At 40.2% G+C, this 16,379-nt stretch overlaps 1 protein-coding gene across 15 annotated transcripts in view; it reads left to right on the top strand.

Annotated features, from left to right (window-relative positions):
* The window catches only part of CELF4 (CUGBP Elav-like family member 4), a 908,448-nt gene extending 903,868 nt beyond the window's left edge, over window positions 1–4,580 (top strand). For all 15 annotated transcript variants that reach the window (XR_012715420.1, XM_075269750.1, XM_075269742.1 and 12 more), the window contains one exon: window positions 2,521–4,580. The gene's annotated coding sequence lies outside the window, so the exon portion shown is untranslated. The remainder of the gene's footprint in view (window positions 1–2,520) is intronic.
* Window positions 4,581–16,379: the final 11,799 nt, after the last annotated feature.

Genomic DNA, 16,379 nt, shown 5'->3' with positions numbered 1-16,379 from the left:
TGTGGGTGTCAGGCCTAAGAATTAAACAAATATATAATACACGGGAAGTCCATGTGTGTGTCAGGCCTAAGAGTTAAAAATAAATCATAATACATACCGTAGGAAGTCCATGAGGTCTATAAAGTCCATACGTGTGTCAGGCCTAAGAACTTAAAAACTAATAATAATATATTAATTGTAAAAACAAAAATGTAATCAGTAAAATAAATATAAATTGGGTCTCAGATCAATTAAAATGAGTCATTCAATTTTTTTTAGTTGCAAATTTTATTTGTAATGCAGTTTATGCAGGTAAAATTAATTTACAAAAATCAAAGGAAAGTCATAATAAAAATGGAAGCCAAAAGTATTTAGCTCCTAAAACCCCAAGTAATAAATGCACCAGAAAAATAACATTTTATTTGGGCCTTAATGGGCATAATAAAGAACCAAATTGCATATTGTGTCATTAATCTTACAAAGACCTCACGAGAACTGCTTAGCTGGTAATGGCCGCTCAGTATATCGGGAGCCATTCATACCACCTTAGTATGTATATGTGACCGTCTCTATATATCAAAAATAATCAGGAAATATCTATATCAATTGTAAATCCAGAATTTGAGTAGTTGTACAGGATTAGATAATACCAGAGCTAATGTCATACCCGTCCGCAGAGAGCGGTAATGTTCTTGGAAGAACACAGACATGTTTATGTATTTCCATATTTTATAACATATTATCTAGGATTATAGCCATTATCATTAGGTATATAACTTTATATGTCTTGACGCTCTAATAGGACCTCACCAAAACGGGACTGAATCTTTAAATAAAATTTTTAGACGTAATTAGAATTTTTTTTTCATATATATGTTTCTTTGCAACTGAAAAAGGGTCCTTGACAAGTATCTCTTTGTTTCTTTTATTTTTTTTGGTGTTGTAATTGTTTACCTGCTGTGTATGGTTCGCTGTCTGTTGAAGCAACAGTGTTGAAAACCTGCCAGCATGAATTGACATTCGCATGACAAACCTACCAGAGTGGATCCTCTCAGCTCCAGTTTCTTGATGTAATAAATCAAAGAGTGCTCAGGAGGAACCAGCTTGTGAGCAAGAGATAAGGGTTTCGTGAGCTAATCCTCAATGATTAGGCATCCGGCTAAAATGCCAAGCTTAACCTGATAATGATTACACCATATGAAAAAAAAATTCAATAATTTTAACACTTCCATTTTAAGACCTAAATTTTATTTACACATTAATACAGATTTTAGTTTTCATTTTTGTTTTGCTGTTAAATATTTGGAAACAATGCAACAAAATTTGGGGGCAGAAACTCTGTACATATTTTGCTTCAACACTTGTGGTTTTTAGAGATATATATATCTGTAGCTCACTTCGTACATGTTTTTGAAGTAGACCTTCCAAAATGAATTTCTTAGGTTTGACATTCTTCTTCTACAATAAAAAGTTCTAGTTATAAATTAGATATCTTTAGCAAATGAACAATATTATTATTATTATTATTATTATTATTATTTAGATTATTAGTTAGTAGGATTATTTATATTATTATTATTATTATTATTATTATTATTATTATTATTATTATTTTGTATTATTTAGATTATTATTATTATTATTATTATTATTATTATTATTTTGCATTATTTATATTATTATTAGTATTATAATTTAGATTATTATTATTATTATTATTTAGATTATTTAGATTAATATTATTTAGTATTATTATTTATAATATTTTTATTTAGATTATTTAGATTATTTATTATTAATTATTATTATTATTATTATTATTATTATTATTATTATTTAGCAATCAATAGTAGCTGTAGTAAAATTATATATAAAATATATCACAATATTCCATCTGTAATTATTTTCTAATTAAAAATATATAAGAAAAATTTTTTTTCAACAAGCATTCTATTATTTTTTAAGTTTTTAAATTCTAAAATGGAATTGATTACCCAAACTATAATTAAGGCATCGATTAGCTTTATGTGATTGATTTGTTATGTAGAGAAATGTCATCTAACGCTCAATCCATCATACGGTAGAAGAAATCTAACTTGTTTGAGCTCCGAAATACAATTTCTATTTTTTTTTTGTAGGGTAGAGATAGAATGTCTTACTTGTGTCAGTTACTAGAGCTGAACAGCCACATCAATTGATATGTGTCATAAACATGGCTGGTCGCTGAAGTAAAGGAGCAAATCAATTTATATTAATCGATTTTTTTTACGTGTATGACAATCCGCCCAAATTTTCAATTTTAGAAAAAATTTAAAATCCCTGTGAAAGTTTTATACGATATAAAAAATATTAATATAAAAATATATATTTACATTTTATATAATATTAACACATTTGATGTTTTTGAATGTTTCTTCAGTTATTATGTACAAAAAAACTTCGGCTTAGGAACATGATTGTGTATTGTATTTTCTTAGTAATTTGTTGTCATGGTTTACCTGTCCAACTCTAACTCACTTTATGTTTTGTTGTTTATTTTAGGGCAGGAATTGAATGGGACGTATTATAACAATACAACATACGTATATAAATATATATGATTGAGAAGCGCTGGATCACAACTTTGACATATCAGCAAAGTACCAATCATGCTGAAGACTACAGACTTTTCTTCTTTGATTGTTTAGACTGTAATATTTCTTCAATGAAAGTATTGCGTTCTGCTTACGTGGATGAAAACTTAAGTTGGAAACATTAGACAGAATCAAGATCAATCGGAATTTCCGAATAGACAATGACAATATTACACAAAAAGGCTTTTTCTTCTAACAGGAAACCTGAAATCTGACAAGGAGTGCCTGTTTGTCACCAAGAGTTCTGTTGCCATGGTATCCCCATAGCAACTGTTACAAGAAGCATCGTATCCGTCATTCCTTAGCTATTTAGGGACCAAAGGACCAAACTTTTTATTGCAGACTTGTAGCTGTATGTAAAATATGGAGTTAACTTCCTACTTCTCGGCCGTTCTTAAAACAGTTCGAGAACAATTATATGAAATATGTACAAAAATGCTTACATGCTTTTAAAAAATGGCAAGATAATAGTTATTTGATACTATAGAAGGTTCTTTGGTTACATTAATTCAATTATGAAAATTTCCTATGGTTTTCTGTATATTACGAAAGGATAAGTATGTAGAGATAAAATAGAGGATAGCTATTTAAAAAAAAAAAAAAGCAAAAAAAAAAAACAAAATGAACAAAAAAAATAGAAAAAAAAAAAAATAATAAAAAAAAAAAAAAAAACGCTTTAGAAAGATGGTAGTGGAAAAAAAACAAAAGGTTTGTAAATGCTTCTAACTATTCCCTTCCCCCCTTTAAATCCCTAATAGTTGTACAGATTTAACAGAAAAGTTTAAGATAACTATATAATAGTCAAAAAAAAAAAATTAGAGAGCGAAAACAAAAAATAAAAAAAATAAAAAAAAAAAGCAAAAAAAAAAATATAGACGTTAGCATTATGGCTAAAAGAAAGATGTCGTAGAACTGTAATTTTTGTAGAGTTTAGACTAAGCATAAATTCCTACTCTTTGCCAATTGCATACTGTATTGAGGAGGATATGAGAGGCTGTGATGGCAGCTCTTAACTGCAAGCATTCCACCGATTAAATAAAACTTGACTATTGTAAAACGATGCAACGAAATATTAAAGATACAACAGCTATTGTCTTTTTATCGGTTCATTTAACTTGAAGAATGACACAGCTATCGCTTCATATCTTCGTAACCTGCTATTTGCTAACCTTCCCATCATCCTCTGCTTTAGTAGTTTCCATATTTGTTCTAGACCTTCAGGGCAAAAGACAGCCTAGAACCTTAATGTTAAAAGAAAAAACACTAAAAAAAATATATATATACAATCTTTAAAGAATTTCTGAAACTGTTTACAAGGAATTTTGAAAAACAGGGGATGTTTAAAAAAAAAACGATGCTGGCTCTGTTTTTCTGTAAATACATTTGCATATTTTGTAGGTCTTTTAATTGTAATGATAGAGAAAAAAAAACAAGGAAAAAAATTATTTAAATGAAAAAAAAAGCACGATATTTATCTTTGGTAATTGACTTTAGAGCAGTTTAAAAAATAATAATAATAATGTTGATTTAGAAAAAAAATCTTCAGATTCAGAAAACAAAGTCAATTAACTATTAAAATAACACATATATTTTAAAATATATCATATTTATTCTAAGTTATTTCCACGGTGTGAATTTTTTGAGTTGGTTTTATGTTACTCTCACTCGTTTTAGTTGAACTAAAAGAGTGCAACGATCATATTTAATTTTTTTTTTTACAAATATATAGAATTATAGATTATATATAAATACACACTTATAGAATTAACTCCTGCAATGGATCATAATTTTTTTTTCCATTCTTTTTGGTGTTAAATTCTCGTCAGGCCTTGTATTTTATAATGGGCATGGAGCACTGTCGTAACCTTCACTCTGGATACTTAAACGGTTCTTACCCCTTCCCTATTTAACCACTTGATACAATCTTGCAGGCCTATCTTGCATCGGGAGGGTAGATTTACAAAAATTTTCACAAAAATTACAATAATTTCAATTTTAAAATGAGATGATAATTCCGTGATCCTTGCATTTGTTCATTAGAATGCTGGCCGATCCTTTTTATATTTCCTTCAATTTGCTTCCTTCTAGTTCTTTTCCTTTCCTTGCCCACACTAAGGTATTTTCATTCTTACTCTTTCTCTCTTCCTTTGATCATGCTGTTAGTAAGTACAGGTGTGTACTGCAGCTGCATTTCCGTCCAACTGCTCTTTTCACTCTCAATTACCTTTAAAAAACTCCTTGTAATCTTCTGTAATTATTGAATGACGCTTTTCAGCTTAGCCCTAAATAAAGCACAGTTTAAAAAAAAAAACCTTTGTGTGGCTGAAATTTCTGGGATCGTTTGTCCACCTTTACCTATTGGTTGTAGTAATCAAAAGAAAAGACAAAATAAAGATAAATGGAAGATATAAAACACAACGCTCCTGTGAAAGAATTGGGGCAATATTTAAAGGGTTCCTATCATTGGATTTTTTTCTAACACTTAAGAAAGGCTATTCTTCTCCTACCTTTAGATGTCTTCTCCACGCCACCGTTTGGTAGAAATACGGGTTTTCTTCGGTATGCAAATGAGTTCTCTTGCAGCACTGGGGCGGTACCCAGCGCTCAAACAGCACTGGGGGTGTCCCCAATGCTGCTAGAGAAATCTCCAGTGATGCCTCTATCTTCTAGAATGCCCTCTCCTCGTGTCTTCTTCCGTCCTGGGTTTCAATCTTCTAGGCACGCGCATTCAGCTCTGCCATCGGGCCTCAGGCAGAGCCGATTGTGCATGCCCGGGCCACAAGAAAATGGCTGCTTACACAGTTACTGGTATAAGAGGCCATTTTCTTGTGGCCCGGGCATGCGCAGTCAGCTCTGCCCGAGGCCCGATGGAAATGCTGACTGCGCATGCCTAGAAGATTGAAACCCAGGACAGAAGAATAAATACAAAGGGTGTAAGGAAACATATTGTACACACACTAACAGAGTCCTTACTATTAGCCAAAACAATAAATATAAAATATAACTTTTATTAAATCTGTTAAAATGTCCCCATATATAGTCCCAATTAGCCTCTGCACAAATGTCTCAGAGGGATAGCATCACAGTATGGTTACTTATTGAAGTCAGGGGTTGTTATGCACTCAATATCAATTTGCGTATCATACACACCCTATACCCTGCTCCACTCATATATTTTGGCCACTCTGCTGCCTATAACTGGTGCTAATGTTATGCTACATATAAGTCAATTAGTGGGGTAGCTCTACCCAGGAGAAATCACCACGTCTAGCCAGTCAGCCTCTCATATGGCACTGTCTCGTCAATCCTGTTGCCAGCTGACTTCGCTAGACAGCGCCCCGTTACGGTAGGCAATCCCTCACCCTGAGATAAGGTTATATTCCCCTATGCATTTCCCTATGTTGTAGTTCATCAGGGGGAGATTACAGCAGTCTATAGTCTATAAGTGATATGCAGTGACAACCGCAGTTCACGGGACCTCGATGGTTGGCCGTGCTACTTGAGGACTGACACTGGACGCTGTCTCAGCCTGGCTCTAAATAGTTAGGACCGAGGCAGCCATGCCTTCCATCCCCCAACCCCCTCCCCCAAGCGCACCAATCATTTTGCGCAGGGTGTCCCATCCCTCAGAGGGTGGAGTTGATAGTGAGGCGCGACTACGTCATTCCTCATGCATGTGCGAGTTGTTAGGTGAAGCGAACCATCTTCTCCCGTTTGGTTATAATCTCAGGTCCGGGTATTCACTTGGCTGGTACCAGGCCAGTGTTTTTTGTACGCATGCATGTCCCCCGTGCACATCGGGCTTCTAGTTACTCAGAAGACATGTAAACAGGTAAGTGGGACATATCGTGGGCTGCTGGATCTCGTGTCTAAAATCGCATCCGTGTCCCCCATACACCCCGAGCTTGCAATCGCTCATTGGATAATCTCATGTCACAACATAAACAGGAGAGTGGAGTATTCCCAAGGACCAGGATTCCACTGTCCTGTCACTAATAAAATGTGTAAATCGTTCCCAACATTCGTGTCACCTTTTATTTCGTATCCAACGCAACTCGCGAGATTATTACATATCAGGGAGGAAAAACGACAGGTAAGTAGGATAAATCCTTGCCTCATAAGTCTGCAAATATATCCAATACCAAATTGTGCAGATCCTGGTAAGTATGACACAACCGTGCCCCGTAACCCTACAAACATATCCAGCTCCCATCATTCGTGTATTATTTGTGATCTGCCCGCTTTGCAAGAGAGGCATACATACTGTGCACAAGTTAACAATTATGATGCAGCCAATGTCGCAGATTCCCGCTAGTATCCCGTGGACCCATGTTGCAGGTTGCCCACTATCACTGGTTGCCCATAGAACCACAATGACATTGATGCTCTCAATGTGGACATCCTGGAGAATAGATTTGGCTAGACGTGGTGATTAGAGATGAGCGAACACTAAAATGTTCGAGGTTCGAAATTCGATTCGAACAGCCGCTCACTGTTCGAGTGTTCGAATGGGTTTCGAACCCCATTATAGTCTATGGGGAACATAAACTCGTTAAGGGGGAAACCCAAATTCGTGTCTGGAGGGTCACCAAGTCCACTATGACACCCCAGGAAATGATACCAACACCCTGGAATGACACTGGGACAGCAGGGGAAGCATGTCTGGGGGCATAAAAGTCACTTTATTTCATGGAAATCCCTGTCAGTTTGCGATTTTCGCAAGCTAACTTTTCCCCATAGAAATGCATTGGCCAGTGCTGATTGGCCAGAGTACGGAACTCGACCAATCAGCGCTGGCTCTGCTGGAGGAGGCGGAGTCTAAGATAGCTCCACACCAGTCTCCATTCAGGTCCGACCTTAGACTCCGCCTCCTCCGGCAGAGCCAGCGCTGATTGGCCGAAGGCTGGCCAATGCATTCCTATGCGAATGCAGACTTAGCAGTGCTGAGTCAGTTTTGCTCAACTACACATCTGATGCACACTCGGCACTGCTACATCAGATGTAGCAATCTGATGTAGCAGAGCCGAGGGTGCACTAGAACCCCTGTGCAAACTCAGTTCACGCTAATAGAATGCATTGGCCAGCGCTGATTGGCCAATGCATTCTATTAGCCCGATGAAGTAGAGCTGAATGTGTGTGCTAAGCACACACATTCAGCACTGCTTCATCAAGCCAATACAATGCATTAGCCAGTGCTGATTGGCCAGAGTACGGAATTCGGCCAATCAGCGCTGGCCAATGCATTCTATTAGCCCGATGAAGTAGAGCTGAATGTGTGTGCTAAGCACACACATTCAGCACTGCTTCATCAAGCCAATACAATGCATTAGCCAGTGCTGATTGGCCAGAGTACGGAATTCGGCCAATCAGCGCTGGCTCTGCCGGAGGAGGCGGAGTCTAAGGTCGGACCTGAATGGAGACTGGTGTGGAGCGATCTTAGACTCCGCCTCCTCCAGCAGAGCCAGCGCTGATTGGTCGAGTTCCGTACTCTGGCCAATCAGCGCTGGCCAATGCATTCTATTAGCCCGATGAAGTAGAGCTGAATGTGTGTGCTTAGCACACACATTCAGCTCTACTTCATCAGGCTAATAGAATACATTGGCCAATCAGCGCTGGCCAATGCATTCTATTAGCTTGATGAAGCAGAGTGTGCACAAGGGTTCAAGCGCACCCTCGGCTCTGATGTAGCAGAGCTGAGGGTGCACAAGGGTTCAAGTGCACCCTCGGCTCTCCTACATCAGAGCCGAGGGTGCGCTTGAACCCTTGTGCAGCCTCGGCTCTGCTACATCAGAGCCGAGGGTGCGCTTGAACCCTTGTGCACACTCTGCTTCATCAAGCTAATAGAATGCATTGGCCAGCACTGATTGGCCAGAGTACGGAATTCGGCCAATCAGCGCTGGCCAATGCATCCCTATGGGAAAAAGTTTATCTCACAAAAATCACAATTACACACCCGATAGAGCCCCAAAAAGTTATTTTTAATAACATTCCCCCCTAAATAAAGGTTATCCCTAGCTATCCCTGCCTGTACAGCTATCCCTGTCTCATAGTCACAAAGTTCACATTCTCATATGACCCGGATTTGAAATCCACTATTCGTCTAAAATGGAGGTCACCTGATTTCGGCAGCCAATGACTTTTTCCAATTTTTTTCAATGCCCCCAGTGTCGTAGTTCCTGTCCCACCTCCCCTGCGCTGTTATTGGTGCAAAAAAGGCGCCAGGGAAGGTGGGAGGGGAATCGAATTTTGGCGCACTTTACCACGTGGTGTTCGATTCGATTCGAACATGGCGAACACCCTGATATCCGATCGAACATGTGTTCGATAGAACACTGTTCGCTCATCTCTAGTGGTGATTACTCCTGGGCAGAGCTACCTCACTAGTTGACTTATATGTAGCAGAACATTAGCACCAGTTATAGGCAGCAGAGTGGCCAAAATATATGACTGGACCAGGGTATAGAGTGTGCTTGATACGCAAATTGATATTGAGTGCATAACAACCCCTGACTGCAATAATCAACCATACTGTGATGCTATCCCTCTGAGACATTTGCGCAGAGGCTAATTGGGACTATTTATGGAGATTGTCTAGGGACCTTTTAACATATTTAATAAAAGTTATATTTTATATTTATTGTTTTGGCTAATAGTAAGGACCCAGGACAGAGGAAGACACAGGGAGAGGCCGTTCCAGAAGAACATAGAGGTGTCGCTGGAGATTTCTCTCGCAGTATTGGGGACGCCCAGAGTACTGTTTAAGTGTTGAGTACCACCCCCAGTGCTGCGAGAGAACTCATTTGCATACCGTAGAAAATCCGTATTTCTACTGAACAGTGGCACAGAGAAGACTTCTAAAGGTAGGAGAAGAATTCCTATGTGTTAGTCAGAAAAAAGGAAATCCAATGATAGGATCCCTTTAAGAGTGAGGCTCCAAGTTATGAGAATGCAGTTTTTTGGTGCAGATTTTGCTGTGGTTTTTTGAGCCAAAGTCAAGAATGGCTATAAAAGGAAAGAGTAATATATAGAACTCTCAAACACTCGGACACTTTTACCTCATGCTTAATCCACTCCTGACTTTGGCTCCAAAAAATACAGTATAATTTGCAACAAAAAATCTGTGTTTTCGCAACGCGGGACCTCAACCTAAAGGTGTTGTCTAGGTAATTTACGTTATCTTACTTCTGTCATTTTTGAAGCTGGACCTGGAGGTTCTGGGGTGGTTACAGCTCTGAGTGGAAGTGATTGGAACCCACCCCGATTCCCCAGATGACGCAGCCTTCTTCCTCCTTTCTTGCTTTCACAAGTTGTTCCTGTGCCTAATTGAAGGCAGAGGAGAGAGGAAGCGTAGTGACCAAAGGGATTTGTAGTCAGAACCCCCAGGGTCCAGCGTTATAAAATCATTGGAGGAAGTAAAATATGTTAAAAATATCTGTAGTAAGAACACATCAAAGCTAAATAGACACTCTACCATAAGTGTTCTTTTATGAACCTCGAAAGTCTTTCACTTAAAATATTACGTCTGAGATACTTGTATTATTGTTAAATTGCTTAAAGAGAATCTGGAACCAGGAGACTCCATGTCAAACCGGGCTACAGTGCTGAAGGACATCGTACTAAACATCATCATACTTCATATAGGGCTCACAATGTACATTTTTCCCTATCAGTATGTCTTTTGAGTATGGGAGGAAATCCACGCAGACACGGGGAGAACATACAAACGCCTTGCAGATGTTGTCCTTGGCAGGGATTCAAACCCAGAGCTGCAGTGTTGCAAGGCCAGGGTGCTAACCACTGAGCCACTGTGTTGTCCTCATCATCATAGTTTTTGATAGACCAATATGCAGCAACCTCTTGGGGAAAGCCAGGAGGTCAGGATTGGCAGTAGTAGTAGTGGCAGTCGCAATGGTCATGGTGGCAAGAATCTCAACTAACTCCTCTAGCTCTCCTCCTAGGTTAGTGCAGAGCCCTGGATACCTCCCAGGGTACATACTAACAGTTGCAAGTTACCCTGTGCTTGACAGGGTTTGGAGTGCCCATGCTGGTCTTTCAGGAATAAAACTTAGGAAATAGCATGTTTGTTAAACAGCGTAACTTTTTACAAAGTCTAACTTTAACAATTTTTACTTGAAGTAGAAAAGGGTAAAACAGCATTCACACTCTGGAGGTAAAATTTCTGTGGAGCTTCCTTTGAAGGCCTGGGGCTGAGCAGGTTGATGGTAGCCATTTTAATATCTTGTCCCTTTTCTAGGGCAGGGCGGTTTTCCACATTAACTTGTGTGCAATACTCTTTTGCACAATTTTCTATACATTTTACAACTGTAGGGTGTAGATAGGTTGGCTTGGATGACTTGAGGCTGCAAACAGGGTCATAGCTATGAGACTCATATAACACTTATCCTCATATCCAGATCAGGCACACTTTCCTCTTGTCCACAAGGTAAGCAGAGATAGACCCCCATCTTCTCACTGCTGAATGACACGAGGATGTTCTAGATGGCTTTACTCACATCTAGCTAGGGTTCTGGCCAGTGGCGTAACTAGGAATGCCAGGGCCCCGTGGCGAACTTTTGACATGGGCCCCCCCTGACCGACGCTGAAGACCTCGACCAACTGATCCCTCCGATCGTTACACTCGGGGGTCCAAAAAGACCCTCGAGTATAATAGTGCTTGTGGGGCCTGTGCCGTCACTTATCAATCCCGGCCCCTGCCAGGATCGGTAAGTATGTAGGGCCCGTTACCGGCTGGAGTAACTCTCTCTGTCTCCTCCTCCCAGAATTTTCTTTGTCCCATCAACTTAGCACCCACTCACATACTTGATGGAAACAATGTTGTGATGTCACATTATCCTACCTGACTGAAACCTACTGTGATACTGCAATAGCAATACAAATTAACAAAGTGAAAAGAGATGACGGCTTGCAACACTCTTATAAAATTCAATCTTTTAATTCATTCCATTAAAATATAGAAGAAATCTATATTATGGCACTCTTCTGTTTTTTCGTTGCACTTTTTTCTGTGTGATTTCTTCTATATTTTAATGGAATGAATTAAAAGATTGAATTTTATAAGAGTGTTGCAAGCCGTCATCTCTTTTCACTTTGTTGGATTGTCTACCTCCTGGGTCCGGAGGTTTGGTTTGGCACCTCTGAAGTCTTCACATGTGGCGGTAAGGTCACAGCTCATTATTTTTTGTTTCTCTTTTTCTCAGCAATACAAATTAGGTTGTTAATTGTCATTTTTGTATAGTCTTTTAACATAGTAGGACAAATAAATAAGCTAGAACTGTAGTACAACAACAGGAGCCCCATCTTCATCTGCCTGTACTAGAGAAGTCTTCTCCCTCACACAGAATGCAGTGGTGGAGCTCACAACTTAAAGGGATTTTGTCGTTAAGGACACTTAGTCCCTATGCTCAGGACATAAGGGTAAGTTCACATGGGGTTTTTTGGTCAGGATTTTGAGGCCGTATCCACGTCAAAATTCTGACCAAAAGGACGACTCCCATTGAAATCAATGGGAACCAGTCAGTTCTTTTTTCTGTGAGCCGTTTGTTCCGAACATCCGCCTGAAGACACTCCCTCCCGACTAGGCTCATTCATTTGGGCCTAATCCAAAGTGGAGTGCGTGACTGGATGCCGGTGCACTGCTCCGGCATCCAGTCGCAGCTACCGTATTTTGGTCTGGAACCTGACGCGGCCTCAGCCTCAGGTTCTGGACCAAAAAACCCGTGTGAACTTACCCTTAGTGTTCGATCTTTGGGGACCCAATCACTGTGTACCCCAGCAATTAGGAGGCCAAGGCACTGAAAATCTCCCTAAAACCTCCTTGTGGATGGAGCACCAGTACGCTTGCATGACCAGTGCTTCATTCACTTCTATGGTGGCTGCACACACTCTATTCACTACTATGGGATTATAAGAAACATAGCCTCACAAAAGTGAATGAAGTACTGGTCGTGCAAGCGCACTGGTACTCCATTCACAAGGAGGCTTTAGGGAGACTTTCAGTTTCCCATCTTCCTGATCACTGGAGAGCCCTACAGTCAAGACCACAGCGATCCCCATCCTGTGCTGAGGGATGAATGTCCATTACGGCACAACCCCTTTAAACTTCTAGTGGTAGATAAGGATAACTTTGACCTGGGGCAACTTTTCGTCTGGTTACCAAGATGGCCATCATCACTTGTGTGGCCATCATCAACCCCTCACTGGAGCTAGAGGTTGAGTATCAGGTGGTATTGTTACTCATATACCAGCTAAGTTCACTTACCCCATGTTTGTAAACTCCTATTAAACATAGCCTACATCTGACTATAATGCAGGTTATGCAGCAAGCCATTCCTATCTGTAAAATGAACTTTGCTTTTCCAATAGTTATATCTGTGAAGACCTCTTCTGGCCTGGCCTTTTGGGTCCCATCTCCTGCTTGACCGTATAGGTTTATGAGACCACCACCATCTAGTGAATGAGGAGTCAACACATGAACAGTGTCATAGGGGATTATCTCCCACTTCAACTGTATCTTTCTGCCATTCTCTGTATTATTACTAGGTCTCCCACCTGCAATGGCACCTCTCTCAATCTTCATTTGGCTGGAAACAGTGGGACCACCTACTGAATAATCAGGTCATAAATCTTTTCTTTCCTGTACCTCACCTACAGGCATAGGGTATTAACAAGAACTATGATTACCTAGTCATAGAATTGACTGTTTTGTTGTACACATACATGACCTGTGCAAAATAGTCCAGGAACCTCACCTTCATCTGGTCCTCCAGGTGTGTAGCAACTGTAGCAAAGTCCTATAAAGACACACATAACCTTTATTCCCCTATGTATGTAATGGACTGACCCTATTCTTTTTTATTTGATACAGACAACAAAGTTCCTCATTCACCTTCTCTACAAAACAGGTGCCCTTGTCCAAATATAGTGGAGCTAGACATCCATAGGTCAGTAAAACGTCAGTTTCTCCCTTTTGGTTCTTTTCAGTTCCTTGCTCATGAGGCCCCTAAGGAACTGGTCTTGCAGCGCCATCGTTGCATCTGCCAGGAGTTCTCTGCTCATCTGCCTTTTGTTCTGCAACATGGCCAGGATTTCTTGCCCCCCATTATTGATCTAGGCCAGGGTCTTTTCCTTCTTTGGGCTCTCACAAAAAAATGTCATTCTTATCATAGCTCTGGTCAACACCTCACTGGAAATTAGGAAATCCCCCATTGCTGTCCCAATCCAGATCTATGATGTCCATATATTGAAGCGAAAACTAGAATATATGAGCCTGAGACTAAATCTCCCTACTAATCTTTTGCTTGCACATAGAGTTTGTCTCCTCTGCATATACATTACACTAGGTTTCCTTGCACATAGCATTCCTCTGGTAATACTCATTATATGATAAAATCCAGTCTTCCGTAGGAATCTTCCATTAACTAATATTTTGATTGACACGTTCTGCCTAGGGTCAATTACTAGACGTAATTGCCTCTTGACCCTCAGAGGAACCATAACTAAAACCGCTGTCAAGATTAATTGTCACAGATGATAATGTGTCATTCTATCAGTCATCGAAAAGTAGCAAAAAGTAATCCTGAGCCATATGGAGTGTAGGATTTTAGAGAGTCAGAGCAAGGCTCCAAACTCTGCCGACTGCCTGATGAAAACAAACATAGTGACAACATAATTGATAAAGTTTTCACAAAACACATTGCTGTTTTTTTAGGCTTCGGTATATTTGCCATCTTCTATAATACATGTCAAGGCTCAATCTGATTTTCCAACTCATTGAAGACATTCACCGGTTGCTGTTCAGCAATTTCATGAATTGCTTTTGAGTTTCTTATTCAGAGATTTGAAAATAGAAGAGTGAAAAACAACCGGTTCAGAAATAAAGGAACAAACCAAATAATTAACCACTTGAAACCCTTCTGCGGACCAAGGAGACCCATAAATATACCAAATCTACCCAACTATGAGTTCATAAGAGGTTATGAGTAATCCATAATTTCATCATCGCCGGTGGAGCAACATGGCTAACAAATAAAAGATAAGTCGGTAAATGAGAAAATAAAAGCCCTTATGTCACCAAGGCCAAAATAAAGGCGAACACAGAGGCAAACAGAGAGCGGTACATTGAAGAATGGAGAAACTAAATAAATAACTCCAAGAAACTCACCGTGTACCAATCCCTACAAAGGGACTACACCATGGCCACCTATCTGGAGAGAATACGCCACCCCAAACACAGACAGACCCTGAGCCGGTACAGACTGAGCGCCCACAACCTAGAAATAGAGACGGGGCGACACAGGCAGATGTACAAGCCACGGGAGAACAGACTGTGCCAGCACTGTGACCAGGGGACCCTAGAAGACGAGACCCACTTCCTGCTACACTGCACCAAATATTCAGCTGTGAGGGCCGTCTACTACCAAAGACTCTCTGCCCACATCCCAGACTTCATATCTGCAGATGAGAAGAGGAAACTCTACATCCTACTGGGAGAAGAAGAGGCCACTGTGGAGCACGCTGCCCAATACGTGTCCAGCTGTCGCCAAACAAGAGGAAGATGAGACTCCACTGACAGTTATACCCCAAACCACCCACCCCAACTCCCCATATAGCGGTCACCAACAAGAGGAAGATGAGACTCCATGGACTGTTATACCCCAAACCACCCACCCCACCTCCCCATATAGCGGTCACCAACTAAGAGGAAGATGAGACTCCACGGACTGTTATACCCCAAACCACCCACCCCACCCCACCTCCCCATATAGCAGTCATCAACTAAGTGGAAGATGAGACTCCACGGACTGTTATACCCCAAACCATCCCCCATACTCACCACTCACCCACCCGAATCCAACTCCCTCCCCCACTTTACTATTTGGACGTGTCAATAAAGCTTATTTGATTTGATGTCTCATGTATGATGGTGGAAGACTCCCACTTTCATGAAAGACCCACAAAAAGTGCTTAGAGTCTTTTGATATTATGCAAAAATTGTTCCATTGGGAAATCTTATATAACACTCTATAGATCCCTTTGATCTATAGAGTGTCAGACTGAAGTTTCTTAGAAGAACCAGGAACCTTCCCCTCTGCTAGGGTCAAATCCTACATCAATTTAATTGGAATCTCACTTAAAGAAGACCTTTCACCACCTCTACCATATGCAACTCCTTGCAGTTGTTTTTAATATGTGCTGCTCCACTGATTCCAGGAATCCTATCATCAAATGGGCAGACCTAGACTATGTTTTCACTATAGGGCCACGCATTTGACAGTATAGAGCCTAATTCCCATACTGGATGCTAAAACTAATAACACCGATTGCTCACTTGTGCCAGAATCAGTAGAGTGCCACTTGTTGGAAGATGCGAAGAGAAGCGGTTGGTGTAGGTAGTGAAAGGTCCTCTTTCAGAGATACATTGTTCTATGACTTGAGCGCCAAGAGTAAGGTGGAGTTTCAGAAAGTGAAGCTGCAGTCCATACCTGACACAAGCTCTTGGCTTCTTCATCTTGCAGAACTGGGTTCAGTTCTTCTTTTCATCTATCATAGGTTTGGGTTCTACTTGAAGCAGAATCTCCATTTGTTTTTTTTGTGTCTTTCTCTTGACATGCAATGCAAATGTCATGCAAACGCCTGACACCTTGGTGAGTGATTTAGGTAGCCACCCACAGGCCCCTCCCCATGAACCTTAAACTCCAGATAGCTACCCAAAATTTTCTTATTATAATCCACCATTGCTGAGAGGTA

The sequence above is a fragment of the Leptodactylus fuscus genome, chromosome 1 (genome assembly GCF_031893055.1).
Source record: "Leptodactylus fuscus isolate aLepFus1 chromosome 1, aLepFus1.hap2, whole genome shotgun sequence".
Classification (NCBI taxonomy): domain Eukaryota; kingdom Metazoa; phylum Chordata; class Amphibia; order Anura; family Leptodactylidae; genus Leptodactylus; species Leptodactylus fuscus.
This window is presented reverse-complemented; position numbering and strand designations above follow the sequence as displayed.